At 38.7% G+C, this 13666-nt stretch overlaps 1 protein-coding gene across 4 annotated transcripts in view; it reads right to left on the reverse strand.

The window, feature by feature from the left end:
• The window catches only part of camta2 (calmodulin binding transcription activator 2), a 64604-nt gene extending 53085 nt beyond the window's left edge, over positions 1 to 11519 (reverse strand). For 3 of the 4 annotated variants that reach the window (XM_054738579.2, XM_054738580.2, XM_054738577.2), the window contains exon 1: positions 11220 to 11519. The gene's annotated coding sequence lies outside the window, so the exon portion shown is untranslated. The remainder of the gene's footprint in view (positions 1 to 11219) is intronic. The other variant, XM_054738578.2, reaches the window with a different exon arrangement.
• Between the last annotated feature and the right edge of the window lie 2147 nt (positions 11520 to 13666).

Genomic DNA, 13666 nt, shown 5'->3' on the forward strand with positions numbered 1-13666 from the left:
ACACACACACATTATACACACACACACACACTATACACACACACATTATACACACACACATTATACACACACACACACACACTATACACACACACATTATACACACACACATTATACACACACACATTATACACACACACACACACTATACACACACACATTATACACACACACACACACACACACTATACACACACACATTATACACACACACATTATACACACACACACACATTATACACACACACATTATACACAGACACACACACATTATACACACACACATTATACACACACACATTATACACACACACACACACATTATACACACACACACACACACATTATACACACACACATTATACACACACACATTATAAACGCACACACACATTATACACACACACATTATACACACACACATTATACACACACACACACATTATACAAACACACATTATACACAGACACACACACATTATACACACACACATTATACACACACACATTATACACAGACACACACACATTATACACACACACACACACACATTATACACACACACATTATACACACACACATTATAAACGCACACACATTATACACACACACATTATACACACACACACACACTATACACACACACATTATACACACACACATTATACACACACACACACACACACTATACACACACACATTATACACACACACATTATACACACACACATTATACACACACACACACACACACTATACACACACACATTATACACACACACATTATACACACACACATTATACACACACACATTATACACACACACACACATTATACACAGACACACACACATTATACACACACACACACACACACTATACACACACACATTATACACACACACACACACTATACACACACACATTATACACACACACACATTATACACACACACATTATACACACACACACACTATACACACACACATTATACACACACACACACACACTATACACACACACATTATACACACACACACACACACACACACTATACACACACACATTATACACACACACATTATACACACACACATTATACACACACACACACATTATACACAGACACACACACATTATACACACACACACACACACTATACACACACACATTATACACACACACACACACTATACACACACACATTATACACACACACATATTATACACACACATTATACACAGACCCACACATATTATACATACACACATATTATACACACACACATTATACACAGACACACACATATTATACACACACACACGCATATTATACACACACACACATTATACACACACACACATATTATACACACACACACACACATTATACACAGACACACACATATTATACACACACACATATTATACACACACACATTATACACAGACACACACATATTATACACACACACACGCATATTATACACACACACACATTATACACACACACACATATTATACACACACACACACACATTATACACACACACACATATTATACACACATATTATACACACACATACATATTATACACTCACACATATTATACACACATATTATACACACACACACATATTATATACACACACACATATTATACACACACACATTATACACACACATATTATACACACATATTATACACACATATTATACACACACATACATATTATACACACATATTATACACACACATACATATTATACACTCACACATATTATACACACACATATTATACACACACACACATATTATATACACACACACATATTATACACACACACATTATACACACACACACATTATACACACACACACATATTATACACACACACATTATACACACACACACATATTATACACACACACATTATACACAGACACACACATATTATACACACACACACACACACATATTATACACACACATATTATACACACACACATTATACACAGACACACACATATTATACACACACACACACATTATACACAGACACACACATATTATACACACACACACACACACATATTATACACACACATATTATACACACACACATTATACACAGACACACACATATTATACACACACACACACACATATTATACACACACATATTATACACACACACATTATACACAGACACACACACATATTATACACACACACACACACACATATTATACACACACATATTATACACACACACATTATACACAGACACACACATATTATACACACACACACATATTATATACACACACACATATTATACACACACACATTATACACACACACACATTATACACACACACACATTATACACAGACACACACATATTATACACACACACACATATTATACACACACACACATTATACACACACACACATATTATACACACACACACACATATTATACACACACATATTATACACACACACATTATACACAGACACACACATATTATACACACACATACATATTAAACACTCACACATATTATACACTCACACATATTATACACACATATTATACACACACATACATATTAAACACTCACACATATTATACACACACATATTATACACACACACACACATATTATACATACACACACTATACACACACACACATTATACACAGACACACACATATTATACATACACACACTATACACACACACACATTATACACAGACACACACATATTATACACACACACATATTATACACACACACATTATACACAGACACACACACATTATACACAGACATACACATATTATACACACACACACATATTATACACACAGACACATATTATACACACACACATTATACACAGACACACACATATTATACACACACATACATATTATACACTCACACATATTATACACACATATTATACACACACATACATATTATACACTCACACATATTATACACACACATATTATACACACACACATTATACACAGACACACACATATTATACACACACACACATATTATATACACACACACATATTATACACACACACACACATTATACACAGACACACACACATTATACACACACACACATATTATATACACACACACATATTATATACACACACACACATATTATATACACACACACATATTATACACACACACACACATTATACACAGACACACACATATTATACACACACACACATATTATATACACACACACATATTATACACACACACACACATTATACACAGACACACACATATTATACACACACACATATTATACACACACACACATATTATACACACACACATTATACACAGACACACACATATTATACACACACACACACACATTATACACACACACATATTATACACACACACACATTATACACACACACATATTATACACACACACACATATTATACACACACACATTATACACAGACACACACATATTATACACACACACAAACATTATACACACACACATATTATACACACACACATTATACACACACACATATTATACACACACAAATATTATACACACACATTATACACAGACACACGCATATTATACACACACACACATATTATACACACACACATTATACACAGACACACACATATTATACACACACACATTATACACAGACACACACATATTATACACACACACATTATGCACAGACACACACATATTATACACACACACATTATACACAGACACACACATATTATACACACACACATTATACACAGACACACACATATTATACACACACACATTATACACAGACACACACATATTATACACACACACATTATGCACAGACACACACATATTATACACACACACATTATACACAGACACACACATTATACACAGACACACACATATTATACACACACACACATATTATACACACACACATTATACACAGACACACACATATTATACACACACACATTATACACAGACACACACATATTATACACACACACATTATACACAGACACACACATATTATACACACACACACATATTATACACACACACATTATACACAGACACACACATATTATACACACACACATTATACACAGACACACACATATTATACACACACACATTATGCACAGACACACACATATTATACACACACACATTATACACAGACACACACATTATACACACACACATTATACACAGACACACACATATTATACACACACACACATATTATACACACACACATTATACACAGACACACACATATTATACACACACACATTATACACAGACACACACATATTATACACACACACATTATACACAGACACACACATATTATACACACACACACATATTATACACACACACATTATACACAGACACACACATATTACACACACACACATTATACACAGACACACACATATTATACACACACACACATATTATACACACACACACATATTATACACACACACATATTATACACACACACACACATATTATACACACACACATATTATACACAGACACACACATATTATACACACACACACACATACACAGACACACACATATTATACACACACACACACACACATTATACACACACACATATTATACACACACACACATTATACACACACACATATTATACACACACACACATTATACACACACACACATTATACACACACACATATTATAGACACACACACATTATACACACACACATATTATACACACACACACATATTATACACACACACATATTATACACACACATATTATACACACACACATTATACACAGACACACACATATTATACACACACACATTATACACACACACATATTATACACACACACACATATTATACACACACACATATTATACAAACACATATTATACACACACACATTATACACAGACACACACATATTATACACACACACATTATACACACACACATATTATACACACACAAACATTATACACACACACATATTATACACACACACACATTATACACAGACACACACATATTATACACACACACTATACACACACACATTATACACAGACACACACATATTATACACACACACATTATACACAGACACACACATATTATACACACACACACACACACACATTATACACACACACATATTATACACACACACATTATACACACACACATATTATACACACACACACACATTATACACACACACATATTATACACACACACAAATATTATACACACACACATTATACACAGACACACACATATTATACACACACACATTATACACAGACACACACATATTATACACACACACATTATGCACAGACACACACATATTATACACACACACACATATTATACACACACACATTATACACAGACACACACATATTATACACACACACATTATACACAGACACACACATATTATACACACACACATTATGCACAGACACACACATATTATACACACACACATTATACACAGACACACACATATTATACACACACACATTATACACAGACACACACATATTATACACACACACATTATACACAGACACACACATTATACACACACACATTATACACAGACACACACATATTATACACACACACACATATTATACACACACACATTATACACAGACACACACATATTATACACACACACATTATACACAGACACACACATATTATACACACACACATTATACACAGACACACACATATTATACACACACACACATTATACACACACACATTATACACAGACACACACATATTACACACACACACATTATACACAGACACACACATATTATACACACACACACATATTATACACACACACACATATTATACACACACACATTATACACAGACACACACATATTACACACACACACACACACACACACACACATTATACACACACACATATTATACACACACACACATATTATACACACACACACACATTATACACACACACATATTATACACACACACACATTATACACACACACACACACACACATATTATACACACACACACATATTATACACACACACACACACACATTATACACAGACACACGCACACACATTATACACACACACACACATTATACACAGACACACGCACACACATTATACACACACACACACATTATACACACACACACACACATTATACACAGACACACGCACACACATTATACACACACACACACATTATACACACACACACACATTATACACAGACACACGCACACACATTATACACACACACACACATTATACACACACACACACATTATACACACACACACACATTATACACACACACACACACATTATACACAGACACACGCACACACATTATACACACACACACACATTATACACACACACACACACATTATACACAGACACACGCACACACATTATACACACACACACACATTATACACACACACACACATTATACACAGACACACACACACACATTATACACACACACACATTATACACACACACACACATTATACACAGACACACGCACACACATTATACACACACACACACACATTATACACAGACAAACGCACACACATTATACACACACACACACATTATACACAGACACACGCACACACATTATACACACACACACACATTATACACACACACACACATTATACACACACAAACACATTATACACAGACACACGCACACATTATACACACACACACAAACATATTATACACAGACACACGCACACACATTATACACACAAACACACATTATACACACACACACACACACAAACACATTATACACAGAAACACGCACACACATTATACACACACACACATTATACACACACACACATTATACACACACACACACATTATACACACACACACACATTATACACACACACACACACATTATACACACACACACACATTATACACACACACACACATTATACACACACACACACATTATACACACACACACATTATACACACACACACACACATTATACACACACACACACATTATACACACACACACACATTATACACACACACACACATTATACACAGACACACGCACACACATTATACACACACACACACATTATACACACACACACACATAATACACAGACACACGCACACACATTATACACAGACACACGCACAGACATTATACACACACACACACATTATACACAGACACACGCACACACATTATACACACACACACACATTATACACAGACAAACGCACACACATTATACACACACACACACATTATACACAGACACACGCACACACATTATACACACACACACACATTATACACACACACACACATTATACACACACAAACACATTATACACAGACACACGCACACATTATACACACACACACAAACATATTATACACAGACACACGCACACACATTATACACACAAACACACATTATACACACACACACACACACAAACACATTATACACAGAAACACGCACACACATTATACACACACACACACATTATACACACACACACATTATACACACACACACACATTATACACACACACACACATTATACACACACACACACACATTATACACACACACACACATTATACACACACACACACATTATACACACACACACACATTATACACACACACACATTATACACACACACACACACATTATACACACACACACACATTATACACACACACACACATTATACACACACACACACATTATACACAGACACACGCACACACATTATACACACACACACACATTATACACACACACACACATTATACACAGACACACGCACACACATTATACACAGACACACGCACACACATTATACACACACACACACATTATACACAGACACACGCACACACATTATACACACACACACACATTATACACACACACACACATTATACACAGACACACGCACACACATTATACACACACACATTATACACACACACACACATTATACACACACACACACACATTATACACAGACACACGCACACACATTATACACACACACACACATTATACACACACACACACACACATTATACACAGACACACGCACACACATTATACACACACACACACACACATTATACACAGACACACGCACACACATTATACACAGACACACGCACACACATTATACACACACACACACATTATACACAGACACACGCACACACATTATACACACACACACACATTATACACACACACACACATTATACACAGACACACGCACACACATTATACACACACACACACATTATACACACACACACACATTATACACAGACACACGCACACACATTATACACACACACACACATTATACACACACACACACATTATACACAGACACACACACACACATTATACACACACACACACATTATACACAGACACACGCACACACATTATACACACACACACACATTATACACAGACACACGCACACACATTATACACACACACACACATTATACACACACACACACATTATACACACACACACACATTATACACACACACACACATTATACACACACAAACACATTATACACAGACACACGCACACACATTATACACACACACACAAACATATTATACACAGACACACGCACACACATTATACACACACACACAAACATATTATACACAGACACACGCACACAAACACATTATACACAGACACACGCACACACATTATACACACACACACACACAAACACATTATACACACACACACAAACATATTATACACAGACACACGCACACAAACACATTATACACAGACACACGCACACAAACACATTATACACAGACACACGCACACACATTATACACACACACACAAACACATTATACACAGACACACGCACACACATTATACACACACACACACACAAACACATTATACACAGACACACGCACACACATTATACACACACACACACAAACATATTATACACACACACAAACATATTATACACACACACACACACACACGTATTACTCACACATTAAACACACACACACACATTATGCACACACCCAAACATATAATATACACACACACACACACACGTATTACTCACACATTACACACACACACACACAAACATTATACACACACACACACACATTATACACAGACACACGCACACACATTATACACACACACACACATTATACACACACACACACATTATACACAGACACACGCACACACATTATACACACACACACACACATTATACACACACCCAAACATATTATATACACACACAAACATTATACACACACACACACACACACGTATTACTCACACATTACACACACACACACACAAACATTATACACACACACACACACATTATACACAGACACACGCACACACATTATACACACACACACACATTATACACACACACACACATTATACACAGACACACGCACACACATTATACACACACACACACACATTATACACAGACACACGCACACACATTATACACACACACACACACACACACATTATACACAGACACACGCACACACATTATACACACACACACACATTATACACAGACACACGCACACACATTATACACACACACACACATTATACACACACAAACACATTATACACAGACACACGCACACACATTATACACACACACACAAACATATTATACACAGACACACGCACACACATTATACACACACACACACACATTATACACACACACACACACACAAACACATTATACACAGAAACACGCACACACATTATACACACACACACATTATACACAGACACACGCACACACATTATACACACACACACAAACACATTATACACAGACACACGCACACACATTATACACACACACACACATTATACACACACACACACACACACACACAAACACATTATACACAGAAACACGCACACACATTATACACACAAACACATTATACACAGACACACGCACACACATTATACACACACACACAAACACATTATACACAGACACACGCACACACATTATACACACACACACACATTATGCACACACACACACACACAAACACATTATACACAGACACACGCACACACATTATACACACACACACACACACAAACATATTATACACACACACAAACATATTATACACACACACAAACATTATACACACACACACACACACATTATCCACACACATATTTTACACACACACACACAAACACACACACACACGTATTACTCACACATTAAACACACACACACACATTATGCACACACACACACACATTATGCACACACCCAAACATATTATATACACACACACACACACACACACACACACACGTATTACTCACACATTACACACACACACACATTATACACACACCCAAACATATTATATACACACACAAACATTATACACACACACACACGTATTACTCACACATTACACACACACACACACACAAACATTATACACACACACACACAAACACACACACACACACACACACACACACACACACACACACACACACACACACCCCTCTCACCCCCAGAAGGCCGCACTCTGACCGCGGACTCGCCTGACTGCCTCTGCCGATTACCGGAGCTTCCCCCCGGCTGTTAGCTGCTTTAGCTAAAGGCGGAAGGCGCCACGGTCCAGTTAAAGACCGGAGAACCGGCAGGTTCTAACGGGCCCGCGAACACAACCGGGCCAGCAGCCAGTCAGAGTGACACTGACGCTGGAGTGGGTCGGAACCAGCGGGCCAGCTCCCCGATGGAAGCTGTAGCTCCAAGCTAACCCGAGCTAAGTCAGGCTAACCCATGCTAACCCGGGTCAGCCCCCCGCGGCTCACCTGTCCGTGTACCACCTGAGACTAACCGGTCAGAACCCGTGCTAACAGCACCGAACCGGGCCCTGTTAGGAGGTAAAACCGATAGTTAACGCACCTTTACCTTCCGCCTTCAGCACGGCCGCCATGTTTTTTTCGTTCCAACGTCACTGCGTAGTAAAGGTTGGTTCGGTTCTGACCGGTCCCGACGCTCAGGTGGGTCCGGTCCGTCTGCAGAACCACCATCCAGGTGTTCTATGTGGCTGGGAGGAGAACCAGTCTCTGGATCCAACAGAACCAGTCAGTCTGATGGTTCTGGTTCTGATGGACCCGTCCCATGAAGGTCCCCAGAACTGAGAACCAGAATAGAAAATAACCCAACCTGGTTGGTTTTCCCATCAGAACCATTCATTGAAATGATTCTCGTTCTCAATCAATGAATCAATCAGATTTTATTTATAAAGCGCTTTTCAAGCAAAGTGCTTTACAGAATGACCCCAAATTCCCATAACAGTTTAAAATCACACACACACACACACACACACACACACACACACACACACACACACACACACATCAGTAAAAATGTATATTCGGCTGAGTCCAGGTGAGCCAAGTAAGGTAAGGGAAGGAACCGCCATCAGAGGAGCCGTCTGCCCCGGCAGCATCAGGTCTTCCACGGCAACCAAGTCAGGGCGCTCAGTGGAGGGGGAGCATAGACCCCCATCTCCACTTAAACACTACCTGTAGAGCGCCCAGGAAGCAACAGTCGACCACCACCCCCGGGGCAGAGGGCCCCTACAGAGGAAACACTGGATTAAAATGAGTAAAAATATGAAAATAAAAGAGCTAATATAAATTACAAAAGTAAGAAAATAAGTCATAAATAAAATCATATAGACAGTAAAATAATAATATTACCGTAAATCCTCTAATACAGGCCCGGGCCTGTATTTGACTCAAGCTCATCAAGCTCCAGGCCTTTATTGGAAGGAGGACCAGAATTAGAGGCAGGCCTCTATTTCTATTTGAGCAAAATGAACTAATGGTTCGCTGGAGATTTTGACAATTAAAATTGCGCCCACATTCTCAAAGTTAAACACATTTCTTTTAACAACGGTAGTTTCTGCTTCAGCCCTCTCCCCCCTCCCCCTGTGCAGCGGCCGCAAACTCACTGATGCGCCTGCAGCCTCTCGGAGTTCCTGCTGCTCTAAACATTAAAATAATTATTTCATTTTCTGTTCCTCACGTCTGATTACCTTCAATGGTGTCTGTTTGTTGCAATCAGCAGGTACAAAAACTAACTTGTTTTTATTTGACTATTTTTCTGTCCTGTCTGTTTATTATCTTCCTGCATCTCCTCTCAGTCCTAAAGAGAAACTGCTACCTGGGTTCATATATATTCACCTCATGAGTTACCTTTGAACTGCAGTTCTAAAAGATCTACCGACCGCTAAAACAGCGGAGTGCCGCTGCTCGCCGGCCGCATCAGTGATCGGTGCGTCACCGAGGACAAAACAGGTGATGCGCCCCGATCCACAGCAGCGAAACGCATCAGGAACAAATAAAAGAATAAAAGACAGAAAACATAAAAGGAAATGAGCCGACATGAACGATCGCGTGTTAAATTAGTTTTTGAGGTGGCGACACCTGATTTGATAATGTTATTGTGGCCGTGCTCAGGATGCAGATGTCTCGAGCGCGTCAACAATCAGAGCTTTGCATGCGCAAGCTGGTTAAGGTTAGGATGGGGGTGAGGGGAAGGTTAAATTGCAAGAGGGTAAAGGTCACAATTTGGTTAAATGTCCGTTTTACGGCAGGTGTCAGTGTCACAGAGTGGAAATGTTGTTCTGTTGTCATGTTTTATATTGCATGTTTTTTACTTGATGTGGTGTTGTTAGGTTGATTTTTAACTGTTCGGGTGTTTTGAAGGATTGCTGCAGCGTTGCAGCCCATTCTGTGTTAATCCTCCCTAATTGCCCCCACCTGAGAGCGGGGTGTGGACTGGCAGAGAATGAACAGTGGCAGGACAGAGGGTTAAGGAGCAGTGAGGCGAGCGGATGTGGAGACGGGAGGACGGTGAGGGGAAAGGAAAAAGACTCGCCGGAGCCAGACGGATGCCGCAAGCCCCGCAAGCAGGGGAGGAGATCCACCAGGCACGGACAACAGCATCAGCGGCAGGAAAAGCACTGGCAGTGGTTGGAGTTGCTGTGGGGCCTTTGACTGCCGGAGGTTTTTGTGTGCCACAGGGACCGAGGAGGAGGATTGAATCCACCGGCCGTCCAGCCTGTGGATCCCAGCGGACGACGTGCACCGCAGGAGGGCGGGGTCGTAGAGGGTTCACCTGGTGAGTGCATGCGGGGGCGGACTGGACTGCCTTGTCCTTTGGGCATCATCATCTGCGCTTTTAGAATAAATTCCCTTTTGTTAAAAAATTTGCTTCTGTGGTTGCGCTGCTTGCCTTGGTTTTAGAATCTATTTTAATCTGTTAATATTAGTGGCACAAGCCATCCATACCACCTGATACGTGTCACATCAGTACCGACGCTCTGGCACAGCGCGTTG

The sequence above is a fragment of the Nothobranchius furzeri genome, chromosome 2 (assembly GCF_043380555.1).
Source record: "Nothobranchius furzeri strain GRZ-AD chromosome 2, NfurGRZ-RIMD1, whole genome shotgun sequence".
NCBI lineage: Eukaryota > Metazoa > Chordata > Actinopteri > Cyprinodontiformes > Nothobranchiidae > Nothobranchius > Nothobranchius furzeri.